Source organism: Nannospalax galili, unplaced genomic scaffold (genome assembly GCF_000622305.1).
Source record: "Nannospalax galili isolate Female #2095 unplaced genomic scaffold, S.galili_v1.0 scaffold1953, whole genome shotgun sequence".
In the NCBI taxonomy this organism is placed as follows: Eukaryota; Metazoa; Chordata; class Mammalia; order Rodentia; family Spalacidae; genus Nannospalax; species Nannospalax galili.
The window spans coordinates 63,288-87,755 of NW_008332493.1; the positions used below are offsets into that span (position 1 = coordinate 63,288).

The following is a 24,468-nucleotide window of genomic DNA, read 5'->3' on the forward strand; positions in this document are numbered from 1 at the left end:
TGGGAGGTAAAGAGAAAGAAAAAATCTGAAAGAGAAGAACAGTAGGAAACAGGCATTAATAAGGGAAATATGGATAAAAATTGAGTTAGTTTAAGTGAGGGGGGAGGGAAGGGTATACAAGGAGCCTAGGGGATAAACGGAAAGAAGGAGCTCAAGAGAGGTAGGACTGTAGTAGAAGGGTTATATTAAGGGAGAAATGAGAATAATTGGGGCACCTTCATTGGGGAAACCATTTTGGAAGGGTTAGACAATGTGAAAGATAAATAATGCCTAGCTAGTTTTAAAAAACAGAGGGAACCATGTTATATTCCAACAACCTATTGACAAATTATACACAGCAGAGCAAGAAATATATGTCTAGGCAAGGTTTATCTGAGAACAATTGGTCTTTGCCCAAGCTTTATCTACATGGCACATGGTAATTAAAAGTATCAGACTGGTGGAACTAATCTTCTTTAATGTTTAGAAGACATACTTTGAGGAATATACTAATTTGGTCAGAGGGACATAAAGGTCAGTTTTTGCTTTTTGCCCTCCTAGGTCGACTAGTTCCAGGGGACTATAAGCATTTCTCAAACTGTCCGGTAACTGTAGTAAGTCACCTGTCCTCTTCTTCAAGGAGGCTTTGGAGACCCCACAAGATGGACTTGAACCAGTGTCCAGTGTACAAGGAGGAGGGTCAACACAGAGGAAACATTTCCTCCATGCTTCCAAGCAAAGCCAGCCATGGTCAAGCAGGACCTTTGACTTATCTTCACATAGTCGGAACTGATAAAAGAAAGGAGCCAGGGGCTACTCCCAAGCCCATGTGACCCCTGAGGAACAGATCCTCAAATGGCATTAAGAGTAAAAATAAATTGGCTTATCTGGGCCAATGATATGGCCTTAAGCTCCCAAAAGGAAAGTATAACCAAAGACTAAAGGGGCAGATATAATTTTTTTAGAGTCCATATGTTTAGCTAAAGGCTACATAACAAGCAACAATGCCAGATAGGAGATACTTTCTTTTGAGTTGTTTGCCAGGGTGACCCGAGACTCCCGGATAGTAACCCAGCACAAAACTGGAAAGATGAATAGCAGACCCCAATCTTATCTAAAGGAATATCGACAACTGATTGCTGCTAGATGAAGAATAGCTGACCCTCTTCAAATAAAGACCTCTAGATAGGCTGACTAGATTCACCAGATGGACAAGTACTGGGGAACAGCTGGGGGTGCTGACACCACAGCAGACAGTAGCAGGGAAGACAGAGTTAAAGGGCTCTACTAGGGGAGGCTGTGGGAGGGTGCCCTCTGGGAAGTGGATATATAGATAAATAATATTGTTTGGGATGTCCTGTGTTATATACACACAAAAAAGTCAACAAATTTAAAAAATGAGTTGTATTTGAGGAGGATGCATAAAAATTTACGTCACGTTAATTAGTAGATGTGATAAACATTACCTTTGAAATCTACCCAATGACTTTACAGACATACACAGGTGCCAAGGATCTGAGTGCAACCGACCATGACTAGTAATAATCAGGTACATACAGATTAGAGACACATGCGCCAACATCTAAGCGTTATTAGCAAAAAAAAAAAAAAAAAGTCTTTCTATAAGAAACAGTATATTTTTAAATGAAATGTAGATCTTTTTTAAAGGTTAAAAACGCATTCAATTTTATGTATTATAGGGTTTACAATGAGTTCAATATTATATAACTGTATTAATTCAACTGTGAACCTAAAAATTTTATAGCCACTTTTGAAAGAGATGTATCTTTGCTCTGGAAATTGTTATTGAATATGTTAAAGGTGTAATGAAATGCTTCTTCTAAAAAATAAAAAATTAAGATAAAAATAAATAAATTATTAAAAAGTCAAAATAAATTAAATAAATAAATAAATTACAGTAGAGAATGTCAGTTCCAAATAGAATCCTGCAGGTCCTGCAGGTCCTGCTGATTCTCCCACTGAGTGACAGGGCTCAGGGCACCATGAAAAGAGATTATCTTAAAAGTGTCATCTTAAACTGCAAGGATATTCGTTAGACATGACAATTAACATGCCAAAGGAGAAGCTGTGTTGTCAAAATGCCCACTTAACCCACCCAAACATCTCAAACCCACCCTTTGCTGACCTTTTATACCCATTTTTTAAACTTTTCTTCTGTTTATTAAACAAGAGACTTGACAGGTACATCGTGGTAAATGCTAACTGTGCATATTCACATAGAGCCATGGTGTAATCTCTGAGCCCAGTATACAGAGAAAAGAGGGAAAAAGCTAGAATTCTAAGCACTACCACACAGGGGCCCAGCACCCCAGCCTCCAGCAGAGCCAAGACGGCAGGAGGATTTTCGTTTTCCACACAGAGCATGATGGTGGTGTTGATGCCACAGTTTGAGACAAGGGACCAAAACGAATTCAGAACGGAGGAGTGGAGATTCTTTTCCTGTTGTACTCTGCTCAAGGCTATTTCCCCAAAATAGGTTGAGAGCCACGGTGTTGCGGTAAGAGATTGACTGAGCACAAGAGGGTCAGTGGGGGTCGGGGAAGACTGCAACTTGCTCCCTGGGACTGGAGAAAATTAAAACATAAAAAGAATTTTTTTTTAAAAAAAAGGTTGAAATCCATCAATGTTCTTTTCTTCATTCTTCTCCCTCCTCCTCTCCATCCCCTCCTTCACCATCATCTTCTTCACTTTCATCCTCATCACCTTCTTTGTCAATATCTTCCAACCCTTCTTCATCATCCTTATTAGGAACAAAGTAGTGCTGCAAGGGATCTGGCCGGATGCCGTCTTTGATGACCTCTCCTAATGCGTCTGCGCCTGCAGCAGAGTAGTCCGTGAACCAGGTGAAGCCGCTGTCTGGCTCTTCACACTGCCTCTTCCTGGGGCTTTATTCTGTTTGACTTGAGTGCTTCCTCACAGCCTTTCCAGATTTCCATTTGATTTCAGTGGACTTTGAAGGTGGATCACTACTCTCATTCAGATGAAATTCTTTGGAGAGAACTTCATCTTCAAAGTAAAGATTCTCATAAAAATAATCTATTCTGTAACCTGATTTTGTATCTTCAAATTCTGTTACTTCAACTCTGGTCAAATAATGCAGAGCCTCTTTATCCTCCTCCCCAAGAAGTGCAGACACTGTGAATGGTTGATGAATGTTGCTACTTAAAAATCTGGGATTTGGGTGATGAATTCTGACCTCTTCTGAAACAGTGGTTGGCGTAGTTTGTTAGGTTTCTGCTCTACTTTCAAAATTTCCTCACTGGCTTGTTCATTAAGTTTGTCTATTTCATTTTATGCTTCACCAGTATGTTCAACTGCTTCTTGTTCTTCTCCCTTCTTCAAGCTGGGGGAGGCCGATGAGCTGGCCAGCTTCGGGGCAGCTGGGGGTCTGGGCTTCTTGGGCTGAGGCAGGAGTGCTGATTGCAGTCAGCAGGGAGGTCAGCCCAGCAGAGCGCGGTCAACTCGGCCGGCTGCAGGAAGCTGGGAGTCACTTTTATGAGAGGAGGCTGGAAAAGAGAAGTCAAATCTTACTCTGAGGTTTGAGGCTTGGGGAAGAACCGGGGTTGTTATCTACATAAGACAAGAAAGGGCACATTTTAAGAGGCGATGACCTCTTCGATTTTGAGTTTGTGATAAAAAAACAAATGACTACAGATAATATTTGTTTCCCTGGGCCATACTGTCTGCTAGCTCCTAGGTGCTAGCCTAACTTCAAAATCAATAGCACTGTCTTCCGGGAATAAGAATTGTTTGTATGGTATTTAATCAGCGTATTCAGTGATATGTGACATTGCATTGGACAAAGGTATAATGTTATGCTTTAAATTACAAAAGAAATACTTTCATATATATCATTTAAATATGTATTGCTTTTCAAAGCATTTATAATTAATATTAAAACTATTGTTCTTTCTATATTGGGCAAGAAATTTTATAATAAATGAAGAAAAAGATTATGCACAGACTTAGTTTTTTGTTTTTTTCAAATTTTTTAATTTATTTTTTTTAACTTTTTGTGTATGAATGTTTTGCCTTTGTATGTAAGTGCACCCATGTTGTATAATACCCATGGTATTCAAAGGAGGGTATCAGATCCCCTAGAACTGGAGTTAAAGATGGTTGTTAGCCGCTGTGTTGGTGCTGGGAACTGAACCTAGGTAATCTGTGAGAACAGCTGGTGTTCTTATCTGCTAAGCCATCCCTCCAGCCACCACGGACTTAGTTTTAAATGAAACCTTCACACCCAGGAAAGTGACTTAAATATTTTGCGTGTGAACAATCCCCAAGCAACATTCCACTTGAAGTATGAGAAGGTTTGGGGTACAAAAAAGAAAGTAGCTAAGAACACAGTCTACATATACATTTAATCTTCTCGAGTCACAAGGTCCCACTCTGGCTCAATAAATCTCCTGTCATCGCCTCACGGAAAGACCATAGCTTGAAAATGCCTATGGCATGCTAAGGAAAGTATAAGCATAGTGAGAGGAGGAAAGTGATCCTGGTTGTGTGATTGGTCCTTACTTGTTGAGTTCTATGATAAAAGCATCTTGTGCCTGCAAGGCAAAGATTGCATATAGTCATAATAAGGAATAGCTGCACTGAATACTACCCAGCAGAAGAAGCCTGACTGGTAGGGTCACAGAAATAGAGCAGTCCTTTCTTTTCCACCTTCCAGTGTGCCAGTCTTGCCATCTAGTCAGGTGCAGCTTTAAACAATAGACCCTCCTGTCTCAGGATTCACTTTATATGAAGTATTTCATACACCTTACATGAAGTATTTCCAGAATGAGAGACTAAAGAGAATGCAAGTACATGAAATAAGAGTTGGATGCAAATGCCTGCAGCCGGCAGACTGGTCTCTGTATGACGTACCCATCCCATCTGCAGCAGACTTTCAGGAGCAGGGCTTCCTGTGGCTTTTTTTCCTTCCCAGTTTCCCTACTTGTGCTCTGTGGATGGAATATCCTTGTCGTTTTCCCGTAGCTCCGAATCAGCCTTATGCATAATTCCAGATGGATGAACATTTGCTTGAGAGGAAAGTGAGTGTGGTTTAAACATGTGCTAGGAAAGTGGAATACATCACGTGATCAGAAAATCCACTGTTACCTGACAATCCGGTAGTGGCAAGTAGCTGATGAACTGTCGCCTCTTTTCGATCGCTTCAGAAAGTGTGTTTTTTACATTTAAGGGTGATTAGTTCCACAGACACACAGACCCTGCAGAGGTTTGGCCTTTAGTATAAAGGCTAAGATTATTATGGTCATAAAGAGCACTGAACAGTGGGGGTTTGAGTCTGATGGAGTGCCATCCTATTAAACAGCCTCCCACATAGTTTAGACTCTCGTATTTTTTGGCCTTCCCAGTTGGAAGTGAAACCAAATTATCTAATTGATGTCTGATTTGTCTACTTTAAAGCTGAGATTTCAAACTTTTTCAGAGGTGTCCTCTGGAATTTTGTGAATTAACTAATTATTAGCCAATCTTCATTAATACTTCCACTTTCTGTTTTTCTTTTTGTCTTTCAGAGTCTGTGACCTCCACGCCCTGGCACAGGGCAACATATAAAGCATCAAATTAATGGGAGCTTTCTGTCAGGAGATCATATGAGTTTAAAAAGAAAGAAGAGTCACTTTAAAAACTTTGTGAGCTCTCCTTTCCCTCAGATTTCATTCTTTCATTAATGTACTTGTTCAAAGTTACTGGACAGAACTTTATACTAAGGGAAGCCCACAAAAAAATGCAAGCCAGGCAGCTGGTCATACTCTGGTACATGCACGTCAGACTTATAGAATGAATATCTTTAAAAGGAGACAGAAATCAGAAGTGAAAATAGCAAAAAGGGTGTCATTGTTCTATGTACCTTTTAATATAGCTGAAATATTTCAAAATTAAAATAAGATCATGTGTGCAAATCATGAAACTAAGAAAGAAATCATGAAAGAATAAAAAAGAAATCTTAAGGGGAGTAACTAAAGGAGAGTAGATGGGAAATAAAGAGAAATACTGTGGATTTTTTTCTCATTTGGAGATTCTAAATTGCAAAGCAGAAGGAGGACTCTGATTGGGGGGAGAAGTGAGGAAGGAGACTGTGAGGAAGAAGAGAAATGGGTCCATTGACAATGGGGTGACTACAAGAAAAGTCAATGATACACTGGTATGAAAATGTCATAATGAAACTGATTATTATGTATGCTAATTCTGCCCTGTTTCCCTTCCACACTGTTTCCACTAAAGTTGATCCTTGCCTTTCATTTGTCCCATAAATGCTTTTCTTATTATTAATTTAGAAAAAGAACCAACAATTGTTGTAGGACCCATAGTAGTCTACATATGAATAGTAGCTCATTTATGCTATATAATCAATAGGCATTTGTTGAAATAAATTAAAATTGAAAATCAGTGTTTACTGACTGTGCTCATCTAAGGGCACTTCATTAGGACTGAATGAATAGACATTTATAAAATGGTCCTAAGACACACTAAGAAGACAAAAATAAGTACAACAACAACAAAACAGTCATAAGCATTATAGGCCAAATGAATTCTTTTCATTATAAATTTATTTACAATAAGCTCAAGTCCTAGGTGTGTAAGGATTCAAATAATCAACATTACAGAAACTGACAAAAATAGTTATGTGGAAAATTATAGAAATTCATTATGATTTTCCAGAACATACCGAATCATTTCAATCATTAGTTCATCATTGTCTCTGATGTATAATTTTAATAGATTTCATGTCCATTTAACTGGGGGAAAGAACTTTTGAGAACTTATATGGAAAAAAGTGCTCTGATATCTGAACTCTGATATCTTTGATACCAGTCTGAAAATACATGGGAATAAGGCATTCACTGCAAGACTGAGTTTTTCCTTTGTCATGACAGTGTGCTCCGAAGAATTCATTTATTCTTATTTGCTCCATTCATAAGTAGAAATTAGATTCCATTCACAGGAATGTTGGAATACAAAAGAGCTTAAAGTGACAGGTATGCAATACTGAGAAGCCCTTTGTGTCATTACCTGTATTGGCCCTGCAGTGGTGGAAGGTATGTTTAGAATGTTCACCTGTGTGGCCCAGACACACCGACTCTGTTGTGATATTTCTGTAGAAAACAAGAAATGACCAAAATGCAGTCACCCACAACCAGAACTAAGACAACAAGGCAAGTGTCAGGTGTCACTCTTCCGAGAGTTCGTTCTTACACCAATCATCATATTTGGGCCTAGCACAAACAAGTGGGCACAAAAACCTAGAAAGATACTGTAGATTTTTTTCTAGTTGTTTCGTGACTGACATTCCTGGGTTTGCCCTCTTCTAATCAAGAATATTTTTCCTATTATCAGCCCAGTGAGTGGCATTGAATTGATACCTACTCTGTTGAAAACAGGTCCAGCAAACAGCAAATATTTTATGAGAAATCAGAAACAAAACAAAACAAAATGAAGTAGGTACATTAACAACGCTGAGAAAGAAACCTCCAGTCTGAGGCTAAAAAGGAATAAAATATACTTTGCCCTCCCTGCGGCTACAAATTCATCTTTCAGAAATGCTATAGATACTAACAGTTGAAAGCTTATGTTCAAGTGGCTGAGAGAATCAACCAAGGATAATCCATGCTGTGGAGACCAGTGGGAACATACCCTTTTATAGAGTGTGGGAACAGCTCATAGACTAATCTTTCAGCTTGCCTTACTCAGAATAGCATTTTCTTGGTCAGCCACATTACATTTATATGGGAATAAAAAATGTGTTGTCTTCATATTCCAAGAAGTGGACTGAATCACACTTTAAAATGTTCCCTCACTAAACATGCTGAAGACATCTTAACAGCCTTTCAATGAAGATGTCAAAGAGATTTTTTTGTGGTGAGAACAAGGCAGTTATTTTAAAGACTTACCAAGTGGACACAGAAAGTCCTTGAATTTTGATTGGGAAATTCTCTTCCACTCATTCTGTCACATAAAAACATCTCCACCACAGTGTCATAGTATATGGAGGGAAGGAAAGCCATCCCCTATCCTTCTAGAACATATCCATGTGCTTTTGGAATGTTATATTCCACTTTCTGCAAGTCAAATAAGGGAAAACAGACTATTATTGAACTTTTCTTTTTTTCTTTTTTTTTTTTTAATTTTATATGTATGAGTGTATTGCCTGCATGTATGTGAGTGCACCCATGTCGTGCAATGCCGCGGAGGTCAGAAGAGGGCTTCAAATTCCCCTGGAACTGGAGTTAAGGACGGTTCGTAGCCGCTATGTCGATGCTGGGAATTGAACCCACGTCCTCTGCAAGAGCAGCCAGTGCTCTTCACTGTTAAATAGTGAACATCAGAAGAGCTGCATCCAGAGTTTCGCTTCGTCTTTCTCTGTTGGAACTGATCAATCAAGATGGGTTGTCTCCTGATAATGTCTTCCTTCCTCTCAAGCTGAGGGGAGCATTATTTTAAAGTTTTGCATTTCGCATTAATAGATAAACATCAATTAACATTTGGTTTTGTTGATTGATATTCTAAAGTGTTATTGTGAAAAAAATAGTTTGCTTCATAGTCTTTGAATTTGTCCACAGTGGTATATTTAGAAACAAAATTAATCTGAAGACTGTTATTGAAACATAATAAGAGAATTTGTACTTTGAAAGATAGAAATTAGCATAGATTAACAGAGTTTCTTTTAAATAAATAATTAAGAGAAACTGAAAATAATTTATAAGTTGAAAATGTTTTATGTTTGACTGATTCTCTGAGTTGCAAATCTCGCTGAAAGACAGAATCCAACATGATTAGCCTATTGTTTTTGTATGTCTCATGAACAATTAACACTAAATAATAACCGTCTATTAGCATTTTGGAAGAAATTGGTAACCTGATCTAGAAACTCAGCTTCATGAGAAATAGAAGAATGAAAAGATTTTTTTCTTATAAGTCAGTTTTCTAAGTCAAATAAGGAAGAAATGAGTACACACTTTGTGCAATATGAATGGACTGTTTCCTACTTTGAACAGTGTTGCTAATTCTGTTTGTGGCCTCCTATACCCTCTTCAACAGTAAGAATTCAATATACTGGGGTCTAAGAATTTTAGATCTGATTCTAGAAGGACTTAGGGCTCTTTTATAAAATGAAATTACATGGACCAGAAGGAGCCCACAAGATCTACAACATTTAAAAATGTTTCCCATTTTAACTAATAATGAACTTGCAAATACACTTTTTCTCTGAGATGAACAGGGTATAAAATTTGTGTGTGATAAACTTGAAATGATTTAATTTATCTTTTTTCTTTTTAATACTTTATAATTTTTTTCTATGTGTATGAGTGTATTGCCTGCATATATGTGTAAGTACACACGTGTTGTGCTATGCCCACAGAGCTCAGAAGACGGAGGCATTGAATCCCCTGGATATGGAGTTACAGATGGTTGTTAGTCACCATGTGGGTGCTGGGAATTGAACACTGGTTCTCTTCAAGAGCAGTCAGTGTTCTTAGCCTCTAAGCCATCTCTCCAGCCCCTATTTATCTTTAGAACTAAATAATTCCACTGTTTATGTATACTAAATTTTCATTAGCCATTCATCTGTGGGTAGACATCTAGGTTGGTTCATTTGCTTGCTACTGTGAATAATGCAGCAGTAAACATGGGTGTGCAGATGTCTCTGTATACAGAGCCCTTTGGGCATATGCCCAAGAGATGTATTTCTTGGTTTATGGTATTTCTATTATTAATTCTTTGAGAAAACTCCACACTACCTTCCAAAATGGCTATTAGGTTATACTTCCACCAACAATAAATAAGAGTTTCTCTTTCTCCACATCCTTGCCAGTATCTGTTGTCATTTTATTTCCTGATCTTAATCATTTCTTCTTACTTGGGTGGGTGAAATGGAACCTCAAAGTGGTTTTAATTTACATTTCCCCGATGGCTAAGAATGTTGAACTTCTAAAATACTTACCATTTGTGTTTCTTCCTTTGAGAACTGTATATTAATTTCATCAGCTCAGTTATTGATTGATGGTTTCAATTTTTACAGTGTCTGATTTTTGAAGTTCTTTATATATTATAGATATTAACCCCTATTCTGAAGTATAGCTAGAAAAGGCTCTGCTGATACTTTTTTTCCTATGTGGAAACCTTTACATTTATTGTGGTCCCATTTGTCAACTCTTGGGACTATATTTGTGTTATTAGAGTCCTCTCAGACAGTTCCTGTGTCTCTAACTTGAGGTATGCTTTATATGATTTCCTTCAGCAATTTCAGCATTTTAGGTTTTAAATTAAGCCTTTGATCCACCTTGAACTGATTTTGTTCAGGGCTTGAGACTTGGATCTAGTTTCATTTTTCTGCAGGTGAGTACACAGATTTGCCAGCACCATTTGGCTTTTTTCCAGTGTATGTTTTTGACATTTTTGCCAAATTAAGTGGTGAAATACATAAGAAAATGGATGGAATAGGAAAGTACTATACTAAATGATAAAACTCACATTCAGACAAAAAAGCATATTGCCTCATATGCAGATCCTAGTTTATGATGTTTATAGATGTAGATAAGTACTGGTGTATGTGAATATAGGCTACGAACCTGGAAAGAAGACCATGATTGGGGAGAAGAGGTTGGTCTAGTTAGCTTTTCTGTAGCTGTGATAAACACATGACCCAAACAAACTTGGAGGAAGGAAAGGGTTTATTTGGCTTACACTTCTGGGTCATAGTCTATCACTGAAGGAAGTTAGGGCACGAGCTCGAACATGAATTGAAGCAGAAACCACAAAGGAACACTGTTAACTGGTTGTCTGGCTCTCTGGCTTCTGCTCAGAGATGACTCAGGTTTCTTACACAGCCTAGAATCATGTGCCAAGGGATTTTACTGCTGACAGTGGACTAAGCCCTCCTGTCTCGATTAGCAATCAAGAAAATGCCCCCACAGATATGCTTGATAGGCCATTCTGACGGAGATAATTCATCAGTTGCTGCTCTCTTTTTCCAGGTGTCTCAAGTTAACAACCAAGAACTGTCACAGAAACTTTGAGGAGGAGGAAGGTAAATACAGTACATGAGACATGAAAGTGGAAAGACCATGGGGAGGTGGGGAAATTCCACCTGCACGAATACATACAGATGTTTTCTCTTATCATTATTAGACATTCCCAAAAGAGTATAGGAGAACAACTATTTACTCAGCTTTTACATTGTATTAGGTGTTATAAGGCACAGAGATAATGGAGAATAGCAGGGAAATATACACAGGCTATGTGCATACACTGTGTCACTTTATATGAAGGATTTAAGTTTGTCCACATCCAAGAGGAGTCCTCAATCCAGCTCTCTCAGGTACCTGAGGGATGGCCCAGCATCCGGGCCTCTTTCTACACTTTATTTTCCTACAAACAATTGCTGTGAATTACACAGGAAAAAGTAAATTGGAGTCTCATTCCCCACATACTGTAGTCAAAGGAAATTCACGAATATGACTCAATCATACATGGCCTGTGTATAATACTTAACAGTAGTATATCATACAGACTGCACCATTTGTAAAACAATGCATTGCTGCTGCTCATGTGTTTGGTGTTTACCTCAGACTTCATGCCATTTTTGTTTTATATGTTACCTTCGATCTGGAGGAGAAAAAAATTTTACAAACTGAAGGGAATGAATTGTTAGAAGCTTCTGAACTATTAGTGGAGTAACATACAACAGCAGCAGAATCTTCCCAATGATCAACTGGACAAGCATTCTGTTTGCTGCCTGCCATTCCGCTGATGGAGTTAAGTGAAACATGTTTGAAAACTTAAAGCTGTCTGCCTGGTGTGGTGGTACACACCTTTAATCCCAGCTCTCTCAAGGCAGAGGGCAGATGACTCTTTGAGTTCCAGGCCAGTCTGGTCTACATAGCAAGTTTCAGACCATCTGAGACTACAAATTGAGACTGTCTCAACGAAGGAAGGAAGGGAGGAAGAATTGAAAGTTATTTGGTATGTACTAACTCATACTTTGCTTTATTTCTAAAAGCGTTGAATTCCACATGACTTTCCAATAATGAAGATAAGACATGATACAGTCTATGATTAAATTGCTCTTAGACTTCTGGACACAGGTAGAAAACATCTCTTAATTCATTGTAAATTTTCATCTACTGTGAATGAGAACAGTTGTATATTTTTCAAAATTCAATTAATTTTTTGTTCAGTTCTTTGTACATTCTGGGTGTTAATACTCTGTCAGATGTATAACTGCCAAAGATTCTCTCCTACTCTGCGGACCTCTTCCCTCTAATGATTGTTTCCTTTGTTGTACAAAAGCTTCTTATTTTTATGAGGCTCTATCTATCAATTGTTGGTCATGACTCCTGAGCTAATGGAGTGCTATTCAGAAAGTCCTTTGGGCTCCTATTCTGTATAGGGTACTTACTGCCTATGTTTTCTTCTAACAGCTTCAGGTTTCACATTGATGTCTCTGCTCCATTAGGAGTTGATTTTGTGCAGAGTGATAGATTTAGGAGTAATTTCATTCTCCTGTATGTGGACATTCAGTTTTCCCAACACCATTAGTTGAAGATGTCTGTGCTTAAGTATGTATTTTTGGCACTGTTGTAAAATATCAAGTAGCTGTAATTATGTGTGCTCATGTCTGTCTCTTATATCTGGTTCTATTGATTTACATGTCTGTTTGTGCTAGTTACCATGTTATTTTTTTTATTAGGATAGCCTATAATGCAGTATATTCTTTTTGCTTAGAGTTGCTTTGGCTATCTGGAGTATTTTGTACTTCCAAAGGAATTTTAGGATATTTTTCCTATTTCTGAGAAGAATGTCATGAGAATTTTGATTGGGATTTAACTGAATCTGTAAATTGCTTTTGGTAAGATGATCATTTTCACAACACTAATTCTACCAATCCGTGAACATGGGAGATTTTGCTGTCTTCTAGTGTCTTCCTCAATCTCTTCAATAACTTAAAGTTTATGCTGTAGATGTCTTTTATTTTTTATTTTTGAGGCTATTGTGAATGGGAATATTTCCATGATCTCTTTCACAGTGTGACTGTTATTGTTGTATAAAAAGACTATTGATTTTTCTACACTGATTTTGTATTCTGCCATTTGTTGAAACTGACAATCATTTCTAGAAGTAGACTGGTTGGGTTTTAGGGACCTACTATGTATAATATAATATATGCAAATATAAATAATTTTGCTTCTTTTTCTATTAGTATCCCTTTAACTTCCTCCTCTTGCCTTACATTCAAGTATCATATTGACAAAAAATGGGGATAGTGAACAGCCAACGGCCCTGTATCATTCCTGATTTTAAAGAGAATGCCTTGAGGTTTCTTTATTAAAAGTGACATTGGCTGTGAGTTTGTCATATATAACCTTTTTTATTTTGAGGTATGGTCCTACTCCTTCTAGGACTTTCAGCATAAAGGTAAATGTGGATTTGAAAAAGCCTTTTCTGTATCTATTAAGATGATAATAGGATTTTTGTCTTATAATTCATTTATGTGCTTTATTATATTTATTGACTCACATATGTTTAACCCTCCCTGCATGTCCCAAATAAAGCCAATTTGATTATGATGGTCAGTCTTTTTGATAAACGTCTGTGTGTGTTCTGTGAGCATTTTATTGAGAATTTTTGCAAATATGTTCATCAGGAATAATATTCCTGTAGTTTTGGTTTTCCTTGTGTCTTTACCTGGTATTTTAGTTACTTTTCTGTTTCTGTGATAAAGCACTATGACCAAGGCAACTTATAGAAGGAAGACTTTATTGAGCTTACAGTTTCAGAGGATAAGAGTCCATCACGGTGGGAGAGGAATGGCAGGAGGCAGCCAGAGAAGAAAGCTGAGCACTCATATCTTTAAGCTGGCACAGGAAGTGAGAAACTCAAAATGCTCCCAAAGCCCACCAACACTGACATGCTTTCTCCAGGATCTCCACACCTCCTGAAGATTGCATTACCCTCTTCAAACACTGTCATCTACTGGGAACCAGGTGTGCAAATACTTGGAGCCTATGGGGACAATTTCATTCAAACCACCACACCTGTTTTTTTGTATTACAGCTATACTGACTTCATAGAGTTTGGAAATGCTCCCTCGGTTTCTACAGATTTTACTAATTTAATCAATATCAGTTGTATGTTTTATAAAGTTTGGTACAAGTCTCCTGTGAATCCATCTAGACCTTAGCTTCTTCTATTTAGAAGGCATTACATTACTGTTTCAATCTCTTTATTTGTATATCTCTATGGTGTTTATCTTTTCGGTTTAACTTTGGTGGTTCAGTTGAATCTAGAAATTTATTTTAGGTTTCTAATTTGATGGAGTATAGTATAGGTTTCTTTAAAGTATTCCCTTATAATATTCTGGATTACTTAGGTGTCTGTTGTAATATTTCCCTGCTCACATCTGATTCTGTTAATTTGGGTCTCTTCCTTCCTTCTTTTGCTTAATTGGGCTAACAGCCTGCTGGTTTTGTTTATCTTTTCAAAGAGCCAGCTCTTAGATTCCTTGATGCTTTGTATTGCTTTCTTTGTTTGTATTTCATTGATTTCTTCTCTGATTTTTATTATTTCTTCTGATCTACTGGGTTTGCATTTTATGTGTTGTTGTGTTTCCAGATTGTTGAGTTGCATCAAGTCACTTATTTGCATTCTTTGTGATTTTCTTTTCTTTTGATGTAGGCACTTAGAGTTATAAATTTCCCTTTAAGGATGCTTTTTAATGTGTCCCAGGGGTTTTGTGGTATTGTGTTTTCATTTTCATTTAATTCCAGGATTATTTTTATTTCTGTCTTGATTTCTTTGATCCATTTATCATTCAGTAATGTGTTGTTTAATCCCCATGAGTCTGTTTAATTACCAGAGATTCTTTCACTGTTGGTTTTAAGCTTTATTGCATTGTGGTCAGATAGGATACATATTGTTATCTCTATTTTATGCATTTGTTAAGATTTGTTTTGTGTGACAGTATGTGATCTATTTTAGAGAAAGTTTCATGGGCTGCCGAGTAGAATGTACACTTTGGTATTTGGGTGGAATAGTCTATAGTTACATTAGGTCCGTTTGATGTGTGATATCATTTAATTCTGATATTTCTCTGTTTACTTTTTGTCCAGATAACCTGTCTATAAGAGAAAATGAAGCCCTGAAATCCTTTACTAGTTTTGAGTTTGGGTTCATCTGTGTCTTGAAGTCTAGTAGTATGGTTTTTATGAAATTGGGTGTGCCAGAGTTTGGTGCATATATGTTTAGGATTGTAGTGGCTTCTTGGTTAGTTGTTCCCTAGATCATAATGAAGTATCCTTTATCTCTTCCATTAATTTTAGTTTGAAGTCTATTTTGTCAGATATTAGGTTAGCAATGCCTGCTTATTTCTTGGTCCTATTTACTTGGAATACTTTTTCCACCCTTCCCCTCTAAGGTGTTGCCTATCATTGAAGGTAAGATGAGTTTTTGTAGGCAACAAAAAGATGAACTTTGTTTCTTTACAAGTTATTGGGTTTCTTTTTTTAAATTACTTATTTTTATTTTTTGTGTATGAGTGTTTTGCTACATGTAAGTTCACCATATGTGTGCAAGTCCTGAGGAAGACCAAAGAAGGTGTCAGACTCTCTGGAACTGCAGTTATAAATGGTCGTAAACTGCTATGTGAGTTTGGGGAATGGAACTTGAGTCCTCTGTGAGAGTAGCAAGTGCTCTTAACCCCTGAACCAGCTTTCTACCCCTGAGTCTCCTTTCTTAATCCATTCAATGAACTCAAAAAATAGAGAAGAAAGCAAATATCCAACTTTAAAAATCAGATAAGGATTTGAGCAGAGATCTTAAAAGAAGAAATGAAAATGACTAATAAATACATTAAAATATGCTCAACATCGTTAGCAATTAGGGAAATGTAAATTAAAGCTACTTTAAGATTTTTTCTTGGCATTTATTTTATGAATTAACATAACCATCAACAAGCCCAATTGTGACTATGTTTAGCAATCAGGCTCAGCCGAAGTCATGATGATGGTAGTTATTTCATGCAGAAGGGGCTGCTGTATAGCATCATATTAAAAGGACCTGGAATTTTAAAGGATTTGATGCTAGGAGCCACATATGAGGGAGAACATACTTGTTTGTTTTTCTGAGTCTATGTTACTTCACTTACTACTTCTCTTAGTTTCTAAATCCATCCATTTACCTGCAAATTTCATTATTTCATTTTCTTTACTGCTGAATAGAACTCCATTGTGTAAATATACCACATTTTTGTTGCCAGGCAGGGTCACTGGAACCTCACCTGAGTATCCAGCCACTCTTCCCACCCAACTAGTCCAGCTTTGGAAGACAAAAGGAAAATGAAGAAGAACCCAACAGAGGGATGCTTTTGGAAGCCCTTGTTAATTACTCTTGCCTTTACTTCTCATTCACATCTCCTATTCATGATTCAAGGACTTTCTTCTCCCCTTAGAGACAGGAGTTATGCAATTTGGGAGTCTTATAGATGGACCCACTGAAGGGGTACTCTAGTTGCCTCACCCTGCATCTCTGTTCAGCATGGAAGAAGCCAGAGTGGTCTGAGTCCTGATTCCCTATTGGCAGTTGAGATAACCCTTCTGAGGATGGTGTGATAAGAATAGGAGGTAGGGATTGGCTAGGCAGTTAGGGTAAAAAGAACCCAAAGAAATGTAGCCAGTTTCTTGGCTAAAAGTCAAATTTTCCTTGGGTCTGTTAGCAACATACTCTGTTCCAAAGGCCAAAAATCAAAAGTATTTGGGAGCTTGTATTTAATCCGTAAAAGATTTTAGGGTTGCCTCTTTAGAGGAGGGAATGTTGGAGGAGAGGGAGTAGGCATGGATTTGATCAAAACACCTTATATGCATGTATGAAAGTCTCAATAAAGTTTTTGTGAAAATTTAAAAAAAATAAGTGTTGTATCATCAAAATAAAAATAAGTATAACAATAATAGATAAAGATGTACAAAAGTTCTCAGACTAAAAAAAAAATGATTTCGTCTTACCCCAGGCAGAATGTCAGAAAGAGGAAAACACCTGGCAACAAATGCTGTCAAGGAGGTGGGGGAGGGGAGCCCTCATTCACTGTCGGTGGGGCTGCACACTGGGACAGCAACTACTGAAATCAATGTAGAGCCTTCTCAAACCTAAAAGGAGATCTTTGTGACCCAGCAATACCACTCCTTGGCATATATCCAAAGGATTCAGTATTCTGCTGTAGAGATACATGCTCAGCCATGTTTATTGCTGCTCTTTACACAATAGCTAGGAAATGGAAACAATGTAAGTGTGCCTCCACTAATGAATGGATAACAAAAATGTGGTACGTATACACAATGGAATTCTCTTCAGTTGTAAAGAAAAATGAAAGTGTGAAATTTCAGGTAAATGGATGCATTTGGAAAACATTGTAAGTATTCCCAAGCCAGAAAAAACAAACCCTGCGATTTTTTTCTTATTGTGGATCCTAGCTCTGAAAGGGGCCATGTGGAGATGGAGGAAGAAGGAATGTGATGGAGGGGCATACTAGGATACAGGACCTATCAAAGGGGAAATGGGAAAATGGGGGAGTACTTTAACAGGGGAGCGTAATCGAGGTGGAGAGGAATGAAGGAGAGGTAAATAATTTGAGTATCTGAAAAAGACATAGGAAAATCTAGTATTTTTTTTAAGTTTACTTAAATATGTGGCGTGTGGTCGTGGCAATTTCCTGCTTCAACAGTGCTTGAACAGAACCCTGCACTCGCCCCGTCGCCCTGAACAGGCTGCTGGAACCCTTGGCAAGTTTCATACACCATTGCCACCCTGACCACCACCGCGTCCCCCCTCTCAGGTGCGCCAGAAAAACCACCAGGACTCAGATCAATATGGAACTCTGCACCTCCTGCGTCTACCTGTCCATGTCTTGCTACTTTGACCCTGAAGAACTTTGCCAAATGCTTTTTCCACCCATCTCATGAGGAGAGGGAACATGCTGAGAAACTGATGAAGGTGCAGAACCAGCGAGGTGGCCTCAGCTACCTTCAAGATATCAAGAAACCAGACCAGGATGACTGGGAGAGTGGGCTGAACGCAATTGAGTGTGTGCTGCGCTTGGAAAAGAATGTGAATCAGTCACTACTGGAACTGCACAAACTGGCCACTGACAAAAATGACCCCCACTTGTGTGACTTCTTTGAGACTCATTACCTGAATGAGCAGCTGAAATACATCAAAGAACTGGGTGACCACTGTAACCAACTTTCATAATATGGGAGTCCCGGAATCTGGCATGGTGGACTATCTCTTTGACAAGCACACCCTGGGACAGATAACAAGAGCTAAGCTGACTTCTCCAAAACCACAGAGTGACTTCACAGGTCACTGAGGCAATGCATGCCTGTTGGGGCTATCTTTCCCTTTTCTATAAGTCGCACCAAAACATCTGCTTAAGTTCTCTAATTTGTACCATTTCTTCAAATAAAGAAATTTGATACCCCCCAAAAATATGTGGGCAGTGGTGGTGGTGGTTGTGGTGGTGGTGGTGGTGTGTGTGTGTCTAAAGGCTACCTAAAAAAAAAAATCCCAGTGCCAGGCAAGGAAAGTTCCCCCTTGAGTTCTTGGTCAGGGTAGTCTAAGAGATCTCTGAAACAATATGAGGTAGTTTCCTTCCAGAACTTTTATGTAAGGTGTTATTCCTGAATAGTGTGTGCTGAACCACAAACATAGGATGTTGAGAAATTGAGCTAGAATTGACTTGGAAGCCTCTTCCCTAAAGAACAGCTCTCATAGAATCAGAAGGTGCTGTGCAAATTACGAAGAGAGAAAAACAATCAGAGGTGCTACTCAGCTGTAAAACCTACAATCTACAAAATAATTCTATTGATGCAATAGTGGCACTTTTGTCTCGGGGTAATCAATATCTGTCTAAATGGATTTAAGGCCCACTCAACAGGAGGCAATCCATGCCACAGGCAAGTATACATGGTCGGAGAGGTCACAGACCCCAGAGAAGAACCTACTACCACCACTTTCCTAGACCAACATAACTTCTTATAATTACTTACCCTCATATACACAGATAAATGTAGTTCCTACCACTCATCAAAGAAGCATCTCTTTGTAACAAATGGAAATTATTACAAAGTTCCACGACTGGTCAAATTACAGAGAACCAAGGAAATGTGGGATGCCTTGCCACTATTCAAACATAAAAAAACAACAACAACAAAAAAAAAAACAAAAACACAACGCCTACACCTAAGGCTAAGGGAGCAGAGCAAAGAAGGGAGCATGAATATTACAAGAGCCAGAGGGTTTGGATGCCTGCTATTGGTATTATATTCTAGACAATAGAGAAGCCGCACAAATGAAATCTCAGCAATATGGTCGCCTAAACTAAACCCACATAGTGATAATGATGGCACTAGTTGACATGGGGGGAAATTTCATAAGGTCCAACCTCTAGCTGAAGAGCTACAGGCAATCAACGACTGTTGGGGGAGGGAGAATCGGTGGGACAATATCCTTGATTGGTTATTCAATCCCAAGTGGTCAGCCATAAACACATCTATGAAGGCATACCACCAAATGGGCACAGTACATTATATACACATACATATGTGTGTGTATGGATCTGTGTATGTAACACAATAAACAAGGTCATAAAGTTGAGAGGGAGCTGGAGGGCCATGGCAGGAGTTGGAAGGTATAAAGGGCAAGGTGAGGGCCATGTAAATACAGTGCTCATGTACGAAGGTGTAAAAAATTAAAATAAAATAAATTAAAAGTCAATTAATTAAAATTACTATTTCTAAGTCTCTTGGACCTTCTCACTTAAGGATTTACTGACTGACTTGCAAGTATAAGCATATTTAGCATCATTGTTTTTGAACACATGATTCACAAAGCAAACAGGGGTTGTGTAGATGACTCAGTGGATAAGGACACTTAATGTGAATCATGAGGATTTGAGTTCAAATCCCTTGCACCCAAGATAAAGGTGGGGCAAAACCACGTGTAACTGTAATTGCAGTGCTGGAAAGTGGAGACAGGTAGACTCTAGGAGCTCAATGGACAGCAAATCTAGCCAAATCAGTGAGCTTCAAGTGCCTCCAATGTAGTTCATTTTATACACTAATTGCAGTTTTCATTGTTTCTTCAGTTTTCTTACTATATTGGCTGCCTATCCACTACAAAAATTTTTTGTTTTTTATTGACTTTTTTGTGTATTTCATACATAACATCCCAAACAATCTTACTCATCTTTATACCCACATCCCAGATGGCACCCTCCATTGCCTCTCCGACCACTGGAGTCCATATACTCTGTCATCCCTGTTACTGCCCACTGTATTGTCAGTGCCCCGCGCTGTTCCCCAGTGCAAGTCCATCCAATGAGTCTAGTCAGCCTATCTAAAGTCCCTCGTTTTAAGAAGATCAGCTCTTCTTCATCTAGCAACAATCAGTTTCCAATATTTCTTCAGATAAGATTGGGATCATTTTCCCAGTTCTATACTGGGGTTTTGTCTGCCTGTCTTTGCATGGGACTTGTGTAGGGTGACACTATTGTCACAGGATCATATGAGCAGACTCCCAGGAGCTTGTAGGACTCTGTTTCCATATGGTCATACACCTCCTCTCTGGCTCTTACAATCTTTCTGTCCCCTCTTCCACGATGGTCTTTGAGCCTTGGGTGGGAGAAGTTTAATAAGGGGATCCTGTCCAAGGACCAGCATTCAGCAGACTCTTGATCTCTATATTTTGGCTATTTGTGGCTTTTTGTGTTCCTAGCCCTTCACTGCATGAGGGAATTTCATTATTGAGAACTGAGAGATTCATTAGTGTCCTCTTCATTACCCCTGTTCTATGTTCCACGAGCCTTAGGTGTAGAGGTTGCATTGTAGATGTGTTACTTAGGCCTGGGCAATTCACAGTCTCTGACTGGTGTAAAATGAGCTTTTTTGATGAGTGGTGACTGGGATATTTGTCTATAAATATAAGGATACATATTTTGCACAAGAAATCACATTACTAGCAATGTGACAGTTTGGGTTTTTCGCTAAGATCTATGGCCACTCCAGCCATGTGTATTTGGTTATGTTTACATTACCACACTTGAGTTTCCTCCCTTTGAGTGGGTGTTTAGTCAAATTAGGTCGCTTTTGATTGCCCCAAGAGTGCCACTAAAGTACCAATGATGTATGCTGTGCTGGCCATTGATGTGATTAGTTGGTCTTGAAGCTGGTGTTAGATCATACATTGGTGTTTTCCCTTGGCACCTTCATGGCACTCTCCAGAACTATGAGAACTAGCCTTCGGGTAAGTGGTTACAAGTCAGTTTCACAAAACTTTGAATTTACTTCTTTTGTAAACTTATAAATTTGATTTTCAATTCTATGTGCATTTGCTTGTATCTATAACATTCTACAAGTTTCTAGATGAAAGAACTGTATTTTATTCTGCAGTACTTCAATCCAGCACCCACAGTATACATAATATCTGATAAGTGGAATTACAAATAAAAATTATTAAATGAGACAATGAGTACCATTTTTCCTTAACATAATAATGAAACATATTGCCTGGGTGTGGTATGATATTTCAAAATATGTGTACAATGTGCACTTATCAAATCAGGCAACTATCATCTGTACTTATTATTTTGTGTTTGAAGGCTTTGAAGCTTTAACTCATAGTCATTCATAAAGTATATTGTGAAATGGAGTCTTCCTGTCCTATAGGAGAGAACTTACTGCATTTCCCTAGCTGTGTTTTTGTAATTTAACTTCCAGCTGTACCCTCCCCCTCCCCTTCTCATCCTCTAACATAAAATATTAAGATTGACTTTTGCTTTACATGTATATAAGACAAAATGAGGAATTTATCTTTCTGTGTCTGATGTATTTCTCCAATTCCATCCATTTTGCTACAACTGGTAGGGTATTATTCTTTATGATGACTGAATAACATTCCACTTTATTCAATAATATTGGTAGACACCTAGGTTGGTGGTATATCACAGCTATTTTAAATAGGACATGAAGGTTTCTGTATGATATGTTAATAGGTTTTCCTTTGTATTTATATACCCAGAAATGGGTTAGGTACATCTTATGGTAGATCTGTTTCAGCTCCCCGAGGAACCCCCATACTGTTCTATATGGTGATTGTGTTAAATATTATGAGAATTCCTCTTTTCTTTATAGGCTTACCTGCACCTATTGTATTTTTGATAACTGGCATTCTAACTTGGGTAAGATGATAGCTCATCGTGGTTTTGGCTTGCATTTTCCTGGGACCTAATGAAGTTGAACATTTTTTGATAAATATTGGCTACTAATATTTTTCTCTTGAGAAGTATCTACTCATAACATATAGTCACATTCACTTGGAGTATTTGTTTTTATTATGTTTTTAGTTTCTTTTATATTTTCACTATCACTCTTTTGCCACATGAAGATGTTTGCTATTCTTTCCTATTCTGCAGGCTGCTGTTCACTCTGCTGCATGTCTGTTTGGCTCTTTCTTGGTGATCTCTAATTGGTGTATAGAAATGCTATTGATTTCAGTGCATTCACCTGTAACTTTCTCAGGTGTAATAGCCCTTCAATGGGATCTTTAGGTTTCTCTATACATAGAATCATGTCATCTGCAAACAGAGATAATTTAATTTTTGTCCTATCTGATACATTTTACTTCTCTCTCTTTTATTTTTCTGGCCACAACTCCCAGCTTTGTATTGAATAGAGTGATTAGAGTAAGCTACCTTAGCTTTTTCCAGATCCAGCTGAAGGTATAACATTGACAGGTGTTTGCTACATCTACTCTTTATTACTTGAAGTGTGTTTCTTCTCTACCTAGTTTATTCAGAAATTTTTATCATGAAGTGATGCTGAATTTGACCAAATGTCTTTTCCATAACTATTAGATTATTACAAAATTTTTAGCTTTTGTTTTTCTGATATGATTTTAGGTGTTGTATTTTCATTACCTTATTATTTGGCAATTTCATACTTGTACACAATGTGTTGTGATGACATTCACCCCATTACCTTTTCTTACCTCCCTCTCACTCCTGCTGACATATTTTCTCCCAACCCATACTTCTCCTCCTCTTTTGATATCCTTGTTTGTTTTTGTGCAGGTCTTGGGCATGTGGTCAAAGCTGTCTTTTCTTACCTCCCTCTCACTCCTGCTGACATATTTCCTCCCAACTAGTTCCATACTTCTCCTCCTCCTTTGATATCCTTGTTTGTTTTTGTGCAGGTCTTGGGCATGTGGTCAAAGCTGCTGTGTTTATGATTGCAATGGCCTTGTCATATCCAGAAGACGGTGTTTTATAACATTCCTCTCCATTCTCCATCTCTTACATTCTTTAAGACCCTCTTCTGTGATGTTCTCTGAACGCTGGGCTGGGTAATAGAGATGTCCCATTTAGGGCTGAGCACTCAGAAGTCACTTATTCTCATCTCTTTGATGAGTTATGACTGCTTTGATCATCAGTTACTGCCAAATGAGGCTCTTCTGACTAAGCTGAGAACCATATCATTCTATGACTACAAACATAAACATTTAGAAGGCAATTTAACTACAAGTCCATTCAGCAAAGCATTAAACAATTTCCCCATAGAGCCTGTGACTGCCGTATCCATAGCCCTTTGACTATGTTTATGGTGCCAGGCATGCAGTCTCTTCTGTTGAGTGGGCCTCTGATCCAATCAGGAAGTGGTCGGTTGCCCTTAGAACACTTATGCCACTGTTGGACATGTGAGCATATCTTGCCTGGCAGGATGATGTCATAGCACACAAAGTGCACAGCAGGTTAAAGCCTTGATGGCTTTTCTCCCCCTGGTGCCTATGTCACATCTTTGGGGCTATAAATGATAACCATCAGGAGGAAGTTTCCAACCCAGTTCCAGCTTGATTTATCTGTGTTCTATATCAATAGTATGTGTTGTTTTAAGCAATAGGGTCTTACTCTCTAATTCATATGGGCAACAAAGAGCAGTAGCAATAGTCTGTATTGTTTGGGGAGCCTCCAGGGGCTCCCTGGCCAGTACCTCACCTCATGTGTAGATCCTAGGATTGGAGTTTTAAACTCCTATGTTTAAGGTGGAGTGTGCATCTGTAGAACCCAGGGAAGAAGAGAGATGTCATGTGTGGATAAGGGCAGAGAACTGAAAGGAAAGATAATAACATGTGATGTGATCTGGTTTTTCTAATTATTTATTTAATAACCATATAATTAGAAGAAACATTTCATTATAACAGCATTGACATATTCAATAACAATTTCCAGAGCTAACATGCATCTCTTTCAAAATTGGCTGTAAATATTTAGGTTCACAATTGAATTAATATAATTATACAATATTGAACTCAGTATGAACCTTATAAGACACAAAACTGAATGAGGTTTTAACCTTTAAAAAAGATCTCCATTTCATTTTAAAATATGCTGTTTCATACAGAAAAACTCATTTTTAA

At 38.1% G+C, this 24,468-nt stretch overlaps 2 pseudogenes; one reads left to right on the forward strand and one right to left on the reverse strand.

Annotated features, from left to right (window-relative positions):
• Positions 1-2,635: 2,635 nt before the first annotated feature.
• On the reverse strand, positions 2,636-3,420 carry LOC103729418 (annotated as a pseudogene).
• A 10,471-nt stretch (positions 3,421-13,891) lies between these two features.
• Positions 13,892-18,367, forward strand: LOC103729419 (annotated as a pseudogene).
• Positions 18,368-24,468: the final 6,101 nt, after the last annotated feature.